Source organism: Maylandia zebra, linkage group LG4 (genome assembly GCF_041146795.1).
Source record: "Maylandia zebra isolate NMK-2024a linkage group LG4, Mzebra_GT3a, whole genome shotgun sequence".
Lineage (NCBI taxonomy): Eukaryota > Metazoa > Chordata > Actinopteri > Cichliformes > Cichlidae > Maylandia > Maylandia zebra.
The window spans coordinates 23,601,667-23,622,671 of record NC_135170.1 but is presented as its reverse complement, the minus strand read 5'-3'; the positions used below and the strand labels follow the sequence as shown (position 1 = coordinate 23,622,671).

The following is a 21,005-nucleotide window of genomic DNA, read 5'->3' as shown; positions in this document are numbered from 1 at the left end:
TTGTTTTGTTGAAGCTGGTTCTCCATCTTCTGCCTGTAGCTCTCCTTCCCATTCCTTATCAGTCCCCTCAGCTCTCTCTGCACCCTTTTCAACTCCTCTTTGTCTCTGGATTTGAAGGCCCTCCTCTTCTGCTTGAGGACGGTTTTAATTTCTGGGGTAATCCAAGGTTTGTTGTTGGAGAAACACCGTACAGTCCTGGTAGGTACAGTGTTATCCACACAGAAGTTTATATAGTCAGTAATGCATGTAGTAAGGCTGTCGATGTCCTCACCGTGGTCATCACAAATCACCTCCCACACAGTCGACTCAAAACAATCCTTAAGAGCCTCCTCGCTCTCCTCTGACCATCTCTGTACTGTGCGGGTGGCTGGTGGCTCCCTGCGCACTAAGGGCTCATACACAGGGACAAGGTGCACCAGGTTGTGATCAGATCTGCCCAGGGGAGGGAGAGGTGATGAACTGTATGCCTCTTCTGCATTGGCATACAGTAAGTCCAGTGTTTTATTGACTCTGGTTGGGCAGGTCACATACTGGGTGAAGGTGGGCAGTGTGGAGTCCAGTGAGGCATGATTGAAGTCCCCTGATATTATGAGAAGTCCCCTGATATTATGAGAAGTCCCCTGATATTATTATATCCAAAAAGTTGAAATGTTGGATTTTGTAAAAGTTCTAATTGTGTTGAGGATATTTTGTATGTGCAGTATTATGAAGGGGAATATACAACACACTGTCATAATAATATAAATGGTAAAAAAAAAAAAGAAAAAAAACATGTCTTAATAGGTGTGAATGTTATTCGTAGAGAGATTATTCAGAGGTGTCACTTTAAGGGTCTATAATTGAGAGCACACAATGTAAATACATGACGTGACTGTTGATAGTAATCTATTATCAGTTCTACGCCAACCCATGTTTTTCCAGCCTTTTTATTCTCGTTGCAGATAAGGCAATTTTGACACAGAGAGTCATGCAGATACTGTAGATTGCAGATTGAGAGAGACCCCCAAAGAAAGTAAAAGGGGGGTCGCCTATTGGTGAATTACTGACACTCTCTGTACTTTCAGCAACAAAAGCTGTCTCTCATTTTGTTGTGATTTGTTGGGCAATTATAGAGGGAAAGAAATGAACAGGGTAACTATGGGGAGGGTCTGGAATGTGTGGGAATGCTAAACATCTGCTTTGAGAAGTTCTGGGTTGAGCTTGGACAGTCGCAAGTAAATATCTCTGCCAAACAGAAACTCCAGCTGTTCCACAGATGGCATCAGTTATTTTGTCCCATTTGTTGTTAAAAAAAGCCCATGTTTGCCTTAAAATAATCTAAGTGCCTTTGATCTTCCTTAACCTTTTCCATTGTGTGACAAGGAGAGCTGCAGTGTAAATGCCACCACTTATCTATTCCTGTTAAATTCCTCGACTTGTGTCGGTGTGTGCTTGTGGGCATGTATAACACCAACGCTATCTCATGTGAGTGTGTGTGTGCTCACTGACTAATGAAATACAGTCTTCATAAAGGTAGTATTGTTAAGTTGCGTGCGAAGCTCATGCTTTAGGCTTTGGGTCCCCGCCCACCCCTGTAAACCACGGCCTTTTTTTCCTCTCCTTTTTTGCCTTCTACACCTTCCCCTTTCTCTTTGTTACAGGTAAACATTTGATGTCCGCACGCAATCCCCGGAGAGTCTCCTCCCCTTGTTCTTTCCTCAGCTCCAAGGCTTACTCACACTCTCTTTTACACACACTTACCACACACCTCTCATTCTCAGTCTCTCGCTCATGCACCCTCTGACACGCTACCTTTCCCTCCCCATTCTTCTGAAATTCCTCTCCTTACTGACTCAGCACCTGTTTCCTATAGAGGACATGAAGTTTCCTTCTGTTGCTCGAGAAACTGGTTGAATATCTGATTGACTCTGAACATTCAGTTTCACAAACACTTTACACACACGTTTTTTGTTACTGAACGTTCGTCTCCTTTGTCTGTGTTGTTCCTTCCTGTTTGTTGTATTTGTTTTTTTAACCAGTTTGTCCTGCAATATTGTGTTACATTACATGAAGTTTGTCTCTTTTTTATTTCTATGTGCTTGTATTTCTTTTTAACATGTTCAAAATTAAGATTCAATTCAATTCAAAGTTATGGACAAAACCAACAAGACTTATTTCAGTAAATTTGCTTTTTTAATTCACGTTAATGTTGCCAGAATCAAAACTAGAATTCCTCCTGGAATCACACTGGCCACAACAAAGTCTCAGATACCGGAGACCGATAAACACGGGGTTGGTGTGTTGAAGTTTACTTGGGCAAGACACAAAACCCCAAGAGCCTCCTGAGAGTAGTCTAGGCTCTTAGATGGTTCTGCCTGCAGCTTTCAAGAATTTATCTAAGGTTAGATAGTAATATACAAGCACTTAATATTTAATATTTCATTGCCAACTACATGCATGTCACATCCCATGACTGCATCCCTTAGAGTTGGCACCATATGCTAAAGCTTGCCAGCCAGGTTACGCAAAACTGCCTTTCTGCTAGTTTCCACGATAGTCGGTGCTCCAAGAACCGCATTTTGTCACAGACTCATAAGATGAGAACATGCCAGCTCTGCTGTCACTTCTGGTAATATCGATACCAACAAAATTACCTTTGGCACACTAGAAAATAATCTGCATTGGTGGGGGTACACCCTGGATACGTTTCCAGCCCATCATAGGGATAAAAGAGAGACAGAAAACCACATCTACTGACAGTTTAGATTAACTTAAAAAGTGTGTACGGTCAGTGAGGGGAAAATGAAAACACAGCCCAGAGCCTGCTTTCTGTGAGGTGGCAATGCTACTGAGCACCACCATCGTGATATGATTTGACAATCCAAAATGTGAGAAAAGGGGGGAAAAAAAGGATTTCTCACTGATTTAAATCAGAAAGAGATTATACTGTTTTAACCGCTTTCAACTTGTGTAACCTTCAATTTTCTGTTTCAGGTGTTGTACATAGTTTTGGTACAGCTTTTACTGACATACAAAAATATGTGTGAATAACTTCCAAAATATTTATTGGTGTGTGCGTGAATGATTATGATCCAACACTTAAACTTAAACTCCTGGGGAAGGTAATAAAACAAGTCGAAATCTGGTCTGCAGACTCAAGCTCTAGTACTACTGCCAACCTCAGTCACGCACTTCCTTTGAGCTGCACTTCACCACAAACTGTGAAGCAATGAAAAGTCCTGTCAGGTTCCGATACACGAAGATCCATGATTAATGACCGTCATGGCTAAGCAGGGGAAAACCAAAACCTCTGTGCCAATGTTAGCAGCATCAAATAGAGCTGAAATCACTGAAAATGAATGCAAGAGAAAAGGAGAATCGTTTTATCATGTCAAGGACACACACACACACACACACACACACACAATGCGAAACCCACACAAACGTGCATGTCTGTACACATACTCACATGCTGCGTAGTAACAAACCCAAAAGTGCTTGCAAAGTTCACACATGAGAGACAACTGCATATACACATCGCTGTTCTCCAGTATGCTTAGATCATATATGAACAAAGATTCAGGATTCTCTCAGATTAATTGATAAATAAATGTAATACCTGAGTCCTGCCTCCATCTATCAGTTTTTTTTCTCCTGATCCAATTCAGCATCGCAGCATTTTACTGCTGTCATAGCAGTAAAAGGTGGGGTGCACCCTGGACCACACAACCAATCACACTGACACCTACGCTCAATTTAGAATGACCAGTTAAACAACCCCATGCATGGCTACGGCTTTGGGAGGAGGCAAACATATCCAGGAAGAACCCACAAGCTTCACACAGAACAGCCGCAGCCAACAGGTGAATTTGATCCCGGGACCTTCATGCTGTGAGGCAACCCCTGTCTGCTCTTTTTTGTATTTGGGAAAGTCAGACTGTCAGAGAGGAAAAGACAGTCCCATACAGCCACAAAATAAATTATTTCAATCCCTTCATTGTTGTCTCCTGTGATCACTGTGCCTGCTGCTCTCTTTCATCAGGGGCTTTTGGCTCCCTCCAACCAGCCCAATTAGTAGCCCTGCAGAGGTGAAGTGTATTATGCAAATACAAACAGTTACTGTACCAGCTTGAGCAGCCCCCACGGGTAGCGTACAACAAGGCTATGTTAAATGAATATTAGATTTGTTGTGCCTACAACAAGTTACCTATTGTTGTTCTGGCCTTTCTGCTGCTCTGGAAAAGCCATTCAAACAAGATAATCTGTCTGCATCTCGTCAATGCAGCTCACTGTTTCACTGTGCTTGGACGAAACAGTGACACAAAGGGGTTGTTTGATAGGGGATATGAAGCAATTGGTGCAGGGGACTAAATAGATATTTCTTACAGCCACAGCTGCTTGTCACTGGACCACTGAATACGGCACAAACACTCTAAAGGAAAATATCAGAAATTCTCAATTTCCCACACATTTTTACAATCCACCACCTTTCCTGTAACTTAAACTGTGTAATATTTTTTGCCATCTGAGTCCATTGTTTCATATTGAGTTCATTTCTGTCTCTCTCTCTGCTTTCATTGCGAACAATTGCTTTTGTCCCCGTCCTGGATAGGTGTGATGGTTGGGTCAGAGCTGTGAAAGGGCTGTATTGTCCTTCTTCACACCCCAAGGTGTGCTTGGAGGGAGACCAACAAAGTGGTAACTAAACAGTGAAACAAGTTTTCTCTGTAAATGTGTACCACATGGCACCTCAAGGAACCATTGTTCCCTTTCATTACCCGCATCATGTGGGAAATATTTCAGTATGTATCCATAAAATTAGCCAATAATACAAACTGTGCTTTTTTGAGAAGTTAGAAGGCTAATGCAATTTTGACAGAAAGTCACGCAAATGAAAGCTGCTATCAAAGTTCTCTCTTTTTTTGTTAAATTTGGTGAGTGCTGCACTTCTACTTTTTCCAATGTTTTATTAATAGAGAAAGCTGTCACAAAGGCAAATTTCAGGGTGTTCTGTTGCTGTCTTGTTTGTCTGTGTCACTTTCTCTCTGGTCACGTCAGGCAGCTGTTTGCAAACAGTCTTCCCCACAAGCCAGTCATCTAATAACAGGGTTGTGTTGGACGATAATGACTGCTTTCTGGCACGCTCCAGCAGAAGAAAAGAAGCACATTGGCAAAGCACCTCTGAATACAAAAAAATAATCAACAATAAAAAGCAAAAAGTGTGTTGTGATTGTCATCATTGGTGCATATTTTCAGAAAAAAAAACCCTAAAAAGAGTTGATTTCCAACTACCAAAAATTAGAAAGCCATATTTCATTTTTGTTATGACATAATCACCACTTTCTTATACTATATTTCGCATTACTGATTTAAAAGGAACATGGCCTCTTGCTCTGAATCGTAAATATATCTTAACAACCACTTCAAAATAAAAGTAAACATTTACTATGATTTACTGTATCAGTATAATTAGCTTTAGCTCTTATTTTGTCACCCTTGTCCCCTTTTGGTTCCCGCAAACTGAATGACCTCAGAACATTTTGTTTTCTTTCCCGACTGGTTCTTTTGAGTCCTGTGTACACCATGCCACGGAGGTTCAGCGTATGGAGTCACTTTAGCATGCGCCTTTGATGTGTGAGAATGGTATGCCGAGGTCCAATTTCACTTGCTGACGCTGACTCACACAACTGTAAGCTAGCGTGACAGCAGAGGCAGGTTAATGTGTTCTCCCTGCAGGCAAATACAGGGAAATATGAGTGACTGACTGTTGGCTTTAGCCAGAAGAGATGAAACACAGAGAGAAGGAAGTTCTGTTTGAACAATTTGAAGGTTTTCATTTGCAAGCCCACCTTTCAAGAAATAATTACATAGGGTTTGTGTTATCTTTGCATTTAAGAAGTCAAGTAGCAATAATTTGTGTGATATATCACGCTTACTGTATACGACTCAGTGCACACATGAGGATCATCACAGTCCACGAGTAAAAGCATACTCTCCCTCCCCCTGGGTAGATACAGTGTCCCCTGATTTCTGTTTAAACCATTATGTGCCTCTAACACGTATGCCCCTTAAATCTATATTCAGAACCCCAACAGAGAAAGAGTCCACGGCAGCTTTCAACGTGCTTGAAATTGATTTTATGCTGTAGTCGTTCTTGAAATAAGTGTTTTTTAGCACATTCAAAGTCCGGAGAGAGTTTAAAAAGAATGAATTAATCCACCGATGCACGTCAAATTTAAATACAACAAAAGAACAAAGCGACACTTCTGACTCATAAGATAACAGACCCTGTCTACATCAACCTTAGCGATGTTGTGCATCTGCATATAAAATGAATGCGTCTTTGTTTTTATGAACTCTAAACTTATAAAATCCTGTCTTTCAGATAGCTATCAAAGTGTTAGAGAAAAAGACACTTTAAGAGAAACATAACACCAGGGCCAAAGCACAACTAAACCCTATCTGTGGCAGCATTGTATATATTTCCCACAATCTGAAATACACCCTCAGCACTTAACTGCGCAACCATATTGCGAGATAATGTGGGTTTGAGGGGAAAACAGATCTAAGGGTAAAGAGAAGTGGGCAAGTTAAGTAGTATGTGGTGGTGGGTTGTAAAGGTTGGATGATATATTCTAAGAAGTAAAGTATGCGTGTGTTTTGGTGTGTGTGTGGTTTATAGGGGCTGAATGGGGCACTACTTTTGAAAGATGAGATACTGCAACACATCCACTGCTGGTGGCCCCTTTTCTTAAATGTGGAGGTCACAGTATCATCACTCACAATAATTTAGGAATCAGTGGGTGTAGGTTTAGAGGTTTGGGTTGTAATAAATTAATAAAGAAAGGGATGATGTATACATAAGCGAGAGTAAGCCACTGATATACAATATATATTAGACACACACACGCAGAACAAACATTGGGTGTCTCACCTCTTTCTACTGGCTGGCATTTATAGTGCTTACAATGGACTATAAACCTCACAGTAGCTCTTTATGATGGTGAAGGATCTGCATTTTTATTAGGGGCAAACATTGAAATTACAACTCATTCTTCTCCCAAGTATTGCAATGCACAATTACCACCTGTGACACAAAGTCCAGAGTCTGCTGCCAACACACTGAGGATGATGTCAAGGATTGGTTTACCTACTAAACCCCAGTCAGCCAGGTGAACTCTGGCTCACCTCCCAGACTGGTCATCACTGGCTGAAAAATACAGAACACAAATAAGGCATACTCATTTTAATCTTAAATATAAATGCAAACAACCGAATATGCAGGGATCAAGCGTTAAACATGAGATGTTGAATAAAGCTTAATTATTATTGTAGGACTATGCTGAGAAGGAATTGCATTTTTGCATTGAGTGTTCATTCCTGTAAACCTGTTATTATGTTATATAGGTGTGCGGAGTTTGATAACATCACACTGAAATGTCAACAGAAGTTGACTCATGTTCTTGGAGTAGCTATAATTATTTTCCCTTCCTGGTGGCTGAAGGTAAATTATGATTACAAGTACAGATGAGTGAAGCAAAAAAAAGGACATAGATCGAAGTGCATCAGTGGACAAAGTCTGCTGAAATATTTGACTGAGAAATGCATAGAACCAAAATCATACTCATCACAATGGACATGGATTAAAAGAATCATGAGTGACTGTGACAAAAAGGTATGCACCTCATACGTGGCAACCTGCATGTGTATACAGAAATATTGTTAAGCTCGGTGTGAATGTTTAAGGGCACTTACAGCTGCTGTGTGGAGAAGTGCTGCCCCGAGGGCCGCGGCAGCATGAGTGTGAGCTTCGTGGTGCTCTGGAAACAAGAAAAGCGGCTCTGTTTTTGGATTGCTGTCTTGGCTTTGTATGAACGCTTCCTGGCACACAGTCAAGTTTCTGCCCCTAGTGAGGGAAGATTAATGACAGCAAGTCACGGAAAGGCAGAGAGCAGAGGAAAGCAAAGGAAAGCAATAGGGTGAGAAGGGAAAGACAGGAGGGATGGGGGGTAAAACAAAAGGTAACGGCTGTTATGTTGTTGATGGTAGCAGGTATGAGTAAAAGGTGTGTGACTCTGTGAGTGTTTGTGCCTGGGTGTGCATCAGTAAGAGTACAATACTAAAAGAGATTTAGCAGATTAGTGGAATCCTCATAAACATTCCTGACAGTTGTACAAACACGATGAATATAATCACTGGACAAAAGGCCATGCCCTCCTTAAATTTCATCTCTGTAAATCCAGCTAATGTCCACATACTCTTGTTATCTCCCAAAACCTTAGCCTACTTCTCCAGCTGTGGTCAATCTCCATATTCTCACAACACCTTCAAATCTGACGGAGGGTAAAGTAGTAAAGTAGTTGAAATGGCAAACATGGATCAAGAGATCAAGCTCCGCAAGTGGGAAAGCACAGACTTGGAAGTGAAGTAAGGAGAAAAAACCGAAAGGCATCAAGAGTTCTTCTTTTAGGTAACATGGATCATGACTAATCTGTGATGAAAGAGCCAAGAGCTGAGTAGATCATGACGCTGCCAGGGCTGACCCCTCTCCCTGTCTCCCAGCCCCAAACCCCCAACCAAAGTATTAGGCTCCAGGACAAGCACAGGTCATGGTGAACTCACTCTCCTCATTTCCCCTTTCTTTTCTTGACCACAAAAACAATGACATCACAGACCTTGGAGTCTCTGACAAACCTGAGTCTTTGTATCAGATGAAAAATGATCCTGAGAAAGAATATTCATCAAACTAAAGGGGAAAAGAGCGTGTGAGTCTGTTTTTTTCAAAACAGTTCACTTCATTCTCGAGCTATGCTGGGTTTTCCCTATGACAGTGAAGAACAAACTGTTCCGTTTCACAGTGCCAGGACATTCGAACAATGTGAATGAAGGGAAACTGTAAAAGCCTTTTAATCCAAAGAGCATCTTTATGCGATTGTTTTATCTGAAACCGAGGTTGCACAGATGTCACTTATTCTCAATGCCATTCTATTAAAAGCAAAAGTAAACAACAGGTAACTGTTGTTAGACGGCATGTGTAATGGGCTCAGCACTGATGCAGACTGGATCGTGACTTAGAGCAGCAACAGGTGACAAATGGTCTGTTCTCTTGTCACAGTCGATCTTTTAGGGCTTTGCCAAACTTAAGTGAACCTGGAGCGGTGCTGCTATTGCTGTAAAAGTGCAGTTGAACAGATTTTGAAAACAAAGAACTCCATGCTTCTCTTGCCGAGCTCCACTAGCGCACCTGGAGGAAATTAATTTAGCTAAGCAAAACAGTCAAAGCCCAGTGATACCTTTCAACACGTTTTTTTTCTAATGGAATATTCACACTTGTGATATATTTTAATATGGTTGTTTCTAGAATTGAAACTTAACAGTAAGTAATTTGCAGATGACAGCAATGTATCTGTCTGCATACACATTCCCATTTGGTCCACAATACTTGAATTCTTTTGAGCCAAGTCATGCCCATACTTCCTATCCCGTGGACATGGTGTTTTACCCAAACACCTGCCACCCATTCCGCTGACTTTATCTGGGAGAGAGCAGAGTAGGTGGCGGGGAGTGAAGGAAGAAGGGAGGGGTGCTATTGTTGGCACACTCCTATGGTTCTGTAGGATGGAGAATGTGCAGAGGTGGAGAAGGGGATTAAACAGAGCAATATTATTCTTTCACAGACCTGCTTTGAATCAGAACTCAACACCACACATAAAGCTGTGAAGACTGGATGAGCTCATTGGGGGGAAAATGCCGCTGTAGTGACCCGGGAAAAAAAATGGGAAAAAATGTCTAGCAGTAACAGGAAATAGCAAGAAAGAGAGGAAAAAAACTAGCTGGCTGAGGACTAAAACATAAGTCAACATGTTTACCTTTCTTAGATGAAATAATAGCTTTTGGAGGCATTCCAGTTAAGGTTTCTGTGATCAATTTCCAATCCTGATTGCTTTTTTGGGGTGTATTCCTCTGTGGAAATAAGGAAATGTAATATCAGGTTTCAATCGTCTTCACATTGTGGCTGAAAGCTTGTTTGATGGTTGGCCAGATGCATACCTTTTTAAATAGCATGAGTGCAATTGAAGAATATTCTATGTACACAAATTCACAAAAATGCCCTGAAAACATTTCCTCATTCAGCAGGACAATGATCCTAAATATGAATGCATATTTAGCCAATGCAACTACATAAAAATAGGAAAATCTTCGTATGAAACATGCTAAATGACCATTTGCAACTTTTGTTACTTTTCAGGTAGCCTTAAAATTACAGCTAAGACCTCATTAGCTGTCCTAGATTGTATACTGTCACACAGCATGATGTGCTAAACACACAAGTAACCACACCTGGTGGAAATCACTCTTTAAGTTGAACACTTGTTGACAACTGACTCCATAAATGGCAAAGTGATTATGTTAATAGGGATGTTGATGATGCAAAAAGACCATTTACAGACTGCTATTTTAATTAAAAGAAATTCATTAACAGAAATACTGCCTCGCCTTTGCCAATGAGTGAAGTTGTCATAACATTCCATATCCAGACTCATCATGTGTTATATGGTTATGGGATACTTTTATTTTCTTCACAATAAGTGTATCTATTTTTGAGGTATGACATTTTAGAAAGGGCTGAGTTTTAGGTAAAAATGACCTCAACCCCTCAACCCCTAGAATCTCAGAGTACACTGGGAGTGGCGATGTGCAGAAGATCAGATGTATATGGAGAGACTTCAAAGTAAGAAGGAGAATCTTAAAAATACCACAGACTTTCTGAGTACTGTTCCTCTATAACCACAGTGTACTGATAACTCTGTCCAGCAGAATAACACAGCAGGTCGCAAAGCTCAAAATTGTTTCTCCATAAAATCTGTGATGCTGTCATGTCAGTACCGACCAAGGTCTCTGAGGAATGCACGTTGTTGACTCTCAACCTCAGTTTGTGTCTCCTTTACTGTACAATCCCTGGAAGTTATGGCATGGTTCCATAATGTAAGATGTGGAAATACTGTTTGTTTTTCTGCTAAATTACAAGGAAAGTTTAATGCAGCACTTAAAATTACGTACACTTACAGTATAATTACTTCTGTTTCTTGTAAAAACCTGACTTGCTTTACTTGTTTTAGTTGTTGCTGGTCCCTGTACAGCTTTAGTGAGAGCTTGGTTTGCACTGCCAGCAAGAACTCTGATCGGAGAGATAGTTTTGTGCTTTTCATCAATTTGTTCTTATTATCTATGAACAGAATTAATAAGGACAGCCAAAGTTTCGAGTGTGGTGTCTATGGTCTCAGGATCCCATCTCTGCTGTTTGGAGAGATTTGGTCCCATGGCTTAATTGAGCCCCCCCCCCAGTTTACACTGGTTTGCAGCTGTGTGTGAAATGAATGTGATGGAAATCAGCAACTCCTAATCTGAGGCTATAGTTCTCAGCCAGAACAGGGTGGGCAATCCACCGGGTAGAGTGCCCACTCCAGGTCACAGACAAGAGTGAGATCACAGATACAAGCGGCAGAAATGAGCTTCCTCTAAAGTGCGCCTGAGCTCTGCCTTTGAGATGCTCGGTCATTTGGTCTGCCTTAGAGCTCTAGGTTGTTTATTTCACTTACTTTATCATGGGATCAAATTGAGTGATCAAAATGACTCTTAGCAACTTCATCATATATATATATACAGCACAAATAATATTAACTTGAACTGACTGAAAAACAAAGTGATAACAGAATAAAGTATGCTAAACAGTGATAATGTGGAGCACATGTTTGAAAAGTTGCAAGTTATATGAAAGAAAACTTTGTTTTATTTAATAAATTATGCAAATTACTTGTAACAACAATCATTTCTTTCTTTAAATGACACCAATTACATAACTAATAAGACTTTGAGAAGAAATGTGTTTTGCTATTGTTATTATTCTGCTCTTATGGCTACTTCTGAATTATTCTTGGGGGACCCAGGTAAACAGGTAAAAACGTTAATAGGATCAGAGTTAAGAATTAAGTCCATTATGAGGGCAAAAGGTGGTCCATCCTGGTATTAGCAAGGTGTATTTAATGAAGTGGCCAGTGAGTGTGTGTTTGCAGCTATATTTTAGTTAGTATAATATTGATTGTATAATAAGCACACCTCTATACTTCAAAATCATAGCTTGAGATTAACCAGCCTGCAGACAAAGGTGGGTAGTGAACTTGTTGAGATTTGCTGAAGTGGTTATGGGTGTGAAGCAGGAAGAGAGGCAATAGTTGGTCATGGACTATAGGGTACAGAGAGGGCAGTGTGTAGAGGAGAGAGAATCTAGGATGGACAGGCACAAAGGGACCATTGGTTTGGCTGAGACGCAGCATGAATCCAGTCGGAGTTCCGTGGGAATACTCAGCTCAGTGAGACAGATCTCCCTCTCTCTCTTCTCAATGAGTTTGTGACGGAGAAGAGGAGAAGGAGACATCAAAAAAGATCCTCACAAGCAGCCCTCACTGACACACTGTGAGCATAATTTCAAACCAACACAAGATATGCAGCCTAGCAACACGTCTAACAAGGAAGTGAAACTAAAAAAGAAAGATTGTTCTGAGGAACTCTGGAATACATTATATGTAATTATTAACACGCACATTTGATAGACTTCCTGTTCTTGTTGAACAAACAACAGAAATAATTAGAGTTGTGTTTCCTCGTACATCAATACCTGGAAAAGTTTATTTCTGCCAAATCCTAGTTCAAAATACTTCTCATCCCCTACAGCCAAGTCCCCCCCCACCATTTGTATCTGTATCATGACCCACGCCAACACATGTAGCAATCCAAAGTACACACCAATTCCCATGAAATAGAATCTGATCCAAAACTACTACAGAAATCCCATTGTTCTCCATCATGCAACACTGAGCCTTCACAATCAGACTCTATTGGGAAACTGCACTCGTGTTGAACGGAGCACCAAAATACACATATGGATACAGATTCTAGATTAGCTCTGGGAAGATGGGCGGGGGCGCTGGGCAGCAGAGGAAACATTGCAAGAACATGTAAATCAAGAGCTTGACAAGTTTTAAGCTTACATATTAATTACAGTATTATAACTCCTAATTCAATAAGTTGTCACATGATGGCTTAACTGCATTTATTTACATTTTTAGTTTATCTGTCTTCCTCTAAAGCAGGGGTGGGATGTTGTGGGGGGCTGCACCAGAAACTCAGTTCTGTGCAATTTTAATTGAATCACTTCATAAGCTTATTGATGAGGCCCTCCACAACAGCCCCATTTTCTCATGTGGCCCCTTGGAAAAATTAATTACACACCCCTGCTCTAAATAGTGATAATCCCTAGTTTCCTCATTAGCAACTCTTCTTACATATACATCTATGTTTCTCAGAGGGATGTGGCCCTTACACACTGTTCCGAGTGTAGTCAAATGGTATCAAAGGCATTTTTGATGCAACTGCACAGATACTGCCCTACCACCTTTCGCATTTGGACAGGGCAATCACACAAATAACATATTTTAAATAGAGCTAATGCATAATGTCATCAAACTTTTACTACTGTACATAAAGCTTTTATAATCTAGACAAACAGAGGAAGAATGTCAAAATGTCATAATCACAAAGTTGCTGACTGGTCTGGTTGTTTTAGACCAATCGGACTCTGATGGTAATCTCAGCCTAGTGTCTTGTCTGAATCAAGAGTCACTGCCCAAACTGAGACTTCGCTCCTTTTATTCTCTAGCAGCCTGCAGCATCTCAGACCCCCTGCAGTGTTCTAATACCCCTGTGACCTGCTGGACTCTGCCTGCCTCCTGCCCCCTGCACTTCCCCACCCTCCCGTGCCCTCCCTGGCACCTTTGCCCCACGACCATGCCTCATTCATCTAGCCACCCCTCTCCGGCCAGGGAAGCTGAAGGCCTTCTTTGTATGTGCTCTCTGGGAGATATTAACCCCCGTCTCTATGCTCCCACCAAACAAAGGAAGCACTTACTAACCGCTAAAGCCTTAACAAACAGTGGCTTTCAAATGAACCCTGCTCCATGCGGTGCAGAAGGAGGGGAGCGCCCAGGAGAGTAAAGCCCGAAACATTTGCTTGTTTTTGGAGATTACAGAAAAACCGGGTGGCGTGGTAGTCGATCTTTTTTGCATCGATGCACTACAGGTTTATGTGGTTAAGACGGAAACAGGAGTGGAAGTAGTCCACATATACATATATATATGCCAAGAGAGAAAGTCACAGACTTTCCAGCAACAAAGAGTGCAAAATATTTTTTCATAATTTTTTATCTACTTCCTCACGTTTTTTCAAAGATTTGATATTTCAAATAGAAACCTTTCACATATATACAGTGAGGTGTTTTCATCTCACGAGTCTCTTTCAGTTTTAGAATGTGTCATCATCGCACAATGCGATCCTTGTTTTACATGCCTATCTGTCATAGTTGTTGTCAAACTGATTGTGTGGATAAGTATTATAGTCAGGTCGATTTTGAAAAAGAATGTAGTCTAATACATCTGCTGTGATTAAAGGACTAGAAGTAGAAATGGGCAAAAGTCTTACTCACAACTGAACTGTGGATGAGACACATTTGCAAGCACAAGACCTTTACAACTGTGGGCCTACTATCAGCATTAGATGTAATAGAAATCTGGTGCATTGTGAAGTGTAATATAAAAACAAGTTAAAAACTGTATGATGCAGTTAACATTAACTAAGGCTACTATATAACTGAATTTGCTACTGGAGCATAAACTAAAGTAGCTGCAGGGATACCTAACTCATTTAATTAGAAGTTAGCAATTATACTGCGCTAGCTAAGGTTACTTTAGTCTCTTTCATTATGTTTAAATAGCAAAATGTCAAAGTGTGCTTGACACAGGGAAAGCATTATGCTTGAGTGACATCAAGTAGAACAAACAGATTTTCATTTACAATGGTGACAAAGACAAAAGATCACTTGCTCCCACGTTACTTCACAATGCAGGCGCTAGCATGTTTTGTTTGGGAGACGGAAATTGTTACGCCTTAGAAGGATATGACATGGTGCATTGCATGAGAAAACATACTACAGTGGAAAAAACTAAGTAAGCCCTTCCTATTGTATGTAAACAAGTACGCCTGATAGCTTTTGTTGGCTTTGTTGATCAGGACCTATCAAGCCAGTAAAAACAGAGTCATGTGTTACTTAAATTTGTTTTGTATGTTTCTGGGAAAGAATGGAATATCTTTGAGTTACACATTACAATCAATAATGCCTCACAGGTCTGAAATGAATGTGCCAATGTCCATTTATCGCCTAACAAATGTGCATGTAATATCGTAACTGCCACCATTACATTTTATTATATGTACTGGCAAGCTGACTGTTTTCTGGGTTAAAGCAGAAATGAGGTGAAAGGAGCCATAGTGAGAGAGACAGAAATATAGAGCGCAAATGCAGTTTAACTGTGGGGATTATATAGTGAAAAGACACTGGACAATCATACAGGAGTGCCTTGTTTCATGAGCTTGTAGTTGGACTAAAGGTCAACAACCTCTAAATGATGACTGCATCTCCAGTCTTAGCAAACTACACTACAAATGCACACTGTAAAAACAATCTCAAATTAAAGAATTGAAACAGAATTGATGCTTGGAATTAGGGCTGAACGATTATGGAAAATAATCTAATTGCGATTTTTTTGCCCCAATATTGCAATTGCGATGCGATATGCGATTATTTTTTAAGGTCTTTGTCTTCTGTATTATTAAACAAAGACAAGCAATACATCATATAGTATGGCCAATACTATATTACATTAATTTTAAACTGTTCTTTCCTGGAAGACAGACCTCTGTTATGATGACATGAGGTGATGCATGAATTGATGACTGACATTTTTATTTAACTTCTTCAATCACAACAGTATATTTGAACATACACAATAGTTTATTTTTAGCTTACAAACATCTGAGCATAAAGTGCTGACAAGGAACCCTGGTGTAAACATTAAAATGAAAGTCAGTACAATGTGCAGATTGCAGAAATATACATTAAAAAAAATCAGTGGCTTTACCACACTCAGTTTTTCGACATCTGTGAACTACTAGACAGTCATTCAATTAAAAAATAATATTAAATAAATAAAACTAATAAATAAAAAATACACACATCTTACTGATCTCTGCAGTCAGTAACATTACACATAAAGTGCAAACATAATAGCAATTGTATAAACACACACACAAACACGCCTTTAAAATTTAAAGGCGTGAAATTGGATGGTCTAGCCTTCTGATTAGCTAATCAGAAGGCTAGTTCTGATTAGCGTCACCGCTGTCTCGGTGGAGTTTAATAAACTCGGCCGTCTGCTTCTTGCTATCTAAAATATAACCAGACACTGGTGTAAATTCTCGACTGTCTCATACTTCTGTTTAATAAGTTTTCTGTTTGACGTTTAGTCAGCTGTGTGAAAACCAAGGAGGAACCCACCCGGGGGATTAATAAAGTTTTATTTTATCTAATCTAATAACTTTAATCTCAGCCAAACCGATTTACTCACGAACAAACAAAACACTGAAAAAAGCCCAACAATAACATTTTTAGGTTGTCTAAGTGACTTATATATTACGTTTAACCCGAGCAGCGAAACTCCGCGGTGATCTGAAAATGATGTGCCGGGAGTTGTGCCGTTCTCGGCCGCATCAGTAACCCTCGAGCTCCCGGCTAGCTGTCGAGCTGGTGGGTAGCAGACGCCTCTGAAAACGTCGAAGCACTTTTGCAAATATGGGATATCTTGATAAACCGAGCAGATATTTGATGTTTACACAACTACTTTCTCGCCTGAAAATATGTTAAAAGTTTATTTTGTGACCCAGAAAGATTAGTATGAGTAATTTTAAAACTTAGTAGCGGCCGCCATTGCTGGAAACGGGAGTTTGACTGGGCCGCGCTATGAATTCTGGGATATGGTAGTAATTTGGACAGCCTTCGGCGCGTCGCTGTGACGTAATCGGTCTACAAATGCGGCCTCAGGAGGATGCGGCCCATGAATTTGGACATGTCCAGAGTATAATCGCAGCCTTTGCGGTTAGAAAATTGCACTTGATCATGTCGCGATATTATCGCAAATGCGATATATCGTTCAGCCCTACTTGGAATAAAAGTAAAATTGAAAAATGCGCTAGACTTCGGTCATTTCTTGTATTTAATTAACCAACATTTATCATTTAGCTACTGTACCACAATTCAAATGTGAACCTATGAACCAGAGATAACTGCAGTAAAGCGCTTTACAACAACTCTTCTACTGATCTGATAGCTGCTGTTTTAAACTGTAAAGAGCGTACGTTTGTGCCCAGGAGTGTGCTTCTGATGTTTGATTTTTTTTTTTTGTGACTGTTTGAATTATTAGTCATCGTTGGTGGAGCCTAAGGTTTTATCCAAGCACTGGCGCTCGTTGATTTTTTTTCCTCTTTAGTCACACAGAAAGCAGTTAGAAAAAAAAGGGTTAAGCTGTCATCAGCAGGTTGCCGGACCTCTCAAGGTGTGCCATCACCTTTCCAGCTCTGCAGCCACGCACTGACATTTGGTTAGAACATATCTCGCTGGCCAAACAGATCATTAGCAAACAAGAATGGATAAAAAATATGGATAAAAAGCTTACTGGTATGCTGCAGGAGATCCAAAGCACACACGCTTGTTGCACGCTAACTGCAAAGAATGGTTGTAAGTACATCAGCAGATAATATAGACAATTATTTAATGCCTCCAAGATCTACGGGCCAGTGCCTTTGAAGAATCTCCTTTCTTTCTTTTTTCACTTACAAAATGTGCCTGATTTTCAGCTTGATTAAAAATATCTGACATTATTCCCTTAGATCAATAAGATGCCAGATTAACTCTGGTTTCATTATCAGCACTATCTAATGGAAAACAAATCCACTTTCTACTCTCCTCAGACAAGAATACAACATAGCGTCTGATGTACTCTTACACATGTGGTCGTCCCCGCTGTTCACATAAAATGAGACCCTGAAGGACAAGACCGGCTTGAGTCCAAGTTACAGAAACTGTCTTCCCACATCTGAGCCTTCTGCCAATGAATAAGGCTTTGTCTGCAGACGAATGAGATCCATATCTCCCATTTGGCATTACTCATGTCATCAGTAATCAAAAGCAGATGAGCAGACAAGCTGTGCTTTCCACCAACTGTGTGTATGAGTGCGAGCATGAATGTGTGGTTGACTGTGTAGAGCTTAGATGGATTTTACTGTGGACCTGCGGGATATGACTGAGGTTAAAAACAAAGTTTATGGAGATATCAGAACATGCTGATGTAAACCATGCACTCTGGTCAGTGTTGTGTTTTACGACCACAGTCAGCAAATTATTCACAAATTTGTGTGTGGCTTCTGCATGTCATCATCATTTCTATTCAAAATGACACGGGCTGAAACATAAATATAGATTTACATTTGGCACATTTAAGTACTTTACTGTATGCGTAGTTAGCCAGTGAGGAAGTGATAAAAACAGAGGATGGGAAATCTAGGTAGGTCAGTGCCTCATGCACTTGTAAACAAGTGATGGTTTCTGGTGTCATCAAATGCAAATGCAAATAGGTAGCGCTAAACAGCAATAGTGAGGGACTGGAGGAAAGATAATCATCTGCCACCCAAAGGTCAACTAAAGAACAACCGCAAAGTCATTTTATCATCTGAACCTAATGGGAATGGTTTGAGGGAACATGGCACAAAGACATTAGCTTTCAGTCTCCTTTACAAATAATTTAATAGTAAAACTGTAACAGAGTTTACCCTTTGCTTCATGGTATTATTAGCAGCTCCCAAGAGATCAATGGTTCATTTGTTAAAAATGAAAACTGAGGACATGAGGAAGTAAAACGGGAATTTTGAGAACAAGTTTTATATTTCCGCAAGTCCAATAATAACACAGAAAATACAATAGCTTAGACCCTCAAAAAATGTTCAAATGAAAAGTCGGGAGAAATAACTTTATGAAAGGAATTCATTTATTAGGTCCAGAGGGATATATTAACAAAACTGGGACAGGCTGCAAAACACACTGCCTAGAAAGCAACCTGTTCAGGTGGCTGACAGATTTTGCAACCAAAATCTGTCAGCCACCTGACAGTATGCAGTGAAGTGGTCAGAAATCATTGTGTTGCTTGAGGGCAGCTTAGCAAGACAGACGCAGGGATAATCACGAGGTTTAAACAGAGTGTGCCATTGAACAATATGTCATCTAATCGCTGTCACTGCCAGACAATTTGCTGAGCCACCGCAAACATACTTTGGATTGTACTGGGAGAACGCTGACTTATATATTACTACAAACATGGACACAAACATGTGTTATGACCATCATAGTATGATCTTATAATATCAGTATATTGTGACACACCATTAAAATCTGACATTTAGTTTGGTGCTCAGTTGAACTGCCAAATATATATATAGATTCGCTATGATCGTTATATAATGATTCTGTACTTTTTTTAAAATTTATGTTCTGGGAAACACAATGTGTGTGTGTTTTATAGAGTCGCGGACTTTGTCAAAGGCAATATGTGGCCAACCGTGACGTCTAAAACCTAAACGTAGATGGTTTCCTACCAGTGGAGCTTTTTGAAAGCAACTTTTAGATGTTTCTCGAACCACGCTGTTCCCAAACTTTTCATGGCCACATTCATTCTGTACAAAGGATCTCTGTTCGGCCTGGCCTCTCTCAGTATCCTTTTGTGAACTAAGTCGGCAGTCCTCCTGACTGGAATGCCTATTCTTGGAGGTAAAATTCACAAAGATAGATGCACAAAGACATATGCATGTTTTCCCACAACATATTTCTCGGACACACCTCACGTTAACATCACTGAAAGCAAAAGACAGGTAGCTATAATTCCCAAAATGGAGAATACGCCTTACTACTTGCCAACCTGTAGCCTCCATTGCCATTCACAGCTCATAATGCTCAGTGATTATGTAAGTCACATAGAGAAAATGAAGAAAGTTCAGCTCAATAAAGGAATGGAGACAGAGTTTGAAAATGGTGAAATATCTGAGAAAATGACAGGAGATACAGACGCGAGGAGAAAAAAAAGAGTGAGAGCTTGGGAGCTTCAGACAGCCTCTTCACCAGTAGAGACTGTATGAGAGGGATGAATGTGGTCCTTTGTGCTGGGCAGACTGTGGGCTCCAATGTATGTGTATGTGAAAAAGAAAGAGAGACCTAGGCGGCCCAAACTCAGGGCCTACAGATGTCTGGAGCTGCGCCGCTCACCCCCGGCCTCCACAGGCAGCAAGCAGCTGTTGTCAGAGAGAGACAGGCCGCCCCGGAGAGACTGGGAGGGGGCCAATGGGCAGAAAACAAGAAAGAGGCTCTTTCACTGCCTGGTATGTCCTTCTGGATCCCTACACAATGTATCCTTTGAGGACCCAGAAGAATAACATTTAGATTTAAAGTTTTCTCATCCTGGGAAGTTTGGGTCAGCTCGCTCATTCCTCTCACTCTGTAAACTGTTGAAGGGTTGATGCTGAGGTTAGGGCTGGTGCTGTCATTGCAGTCAATCCAGGAACTCAAGCAGATAGTTAGCCTGTCCTCGGAAACATTTCAAGCACCCCTGACTAATACGGTCAAGGAAATGTCAAATGTGTTGTAAAGAATTATGGCTCTCAAGGACCACAGAGGACTGCTCCACTGGTCATGGTAAATGGTTTTAAATATAACTTATTTGCCTCAAAGTTACCTAAGTGGCTAATAGACAGCACAACCTGTTTTTTAGGGCTAACCCAGTCAAACACTTTCAAGCTCTGACCGGTCACAGAGTTTCATACACTCTCACTCCCAGCAGGTGTTTATGAAATGTACTCAGAGCACCTGCAGAGTCAAGGGAACCAAGTGACTCTGTGTTTCCGCAACTCAAAGAAGCACAACAACTCACTTATTGCAGTACAGAATGTGCATTCACAGTCTTGGAGGCCTGCTTTGAAATGCTTTATTAAAATAACGAAGAAAGCAATATCCCAAGAGTGTTCAGCTCTGAAAGAT

The 21,005-nt window shown here is 40.6% G+C and overlaps 1 long non-coding RNA gene across 1 annotated transcript in view; it reads right to left on the bottom strand.

Annotated features, from left to right (window-relative positions):
- Nucleotides 1-7,121: 7,121 nt before the first annotated feature.
- Nucleotides 7,122-21,005, bottom strand: part of LOC143418376 (uncharacterized) — a 47,790-nt gene continuing 33,906 nt past the window's right edge. The window contains exons 2-3 of the long non-coding RNA XR_013098369.1: nt 7,735-7,885; nt 7,122-7,189 (exon numbers count right to left, since the gene is read on the bottom strand). This is a non-coding gene — a long non-coding RNA (uncharacterized LOC143418376). The remainder of the gene's footprint in view (nt 7,190-7,734; nt 7,886-21,005) is intronic.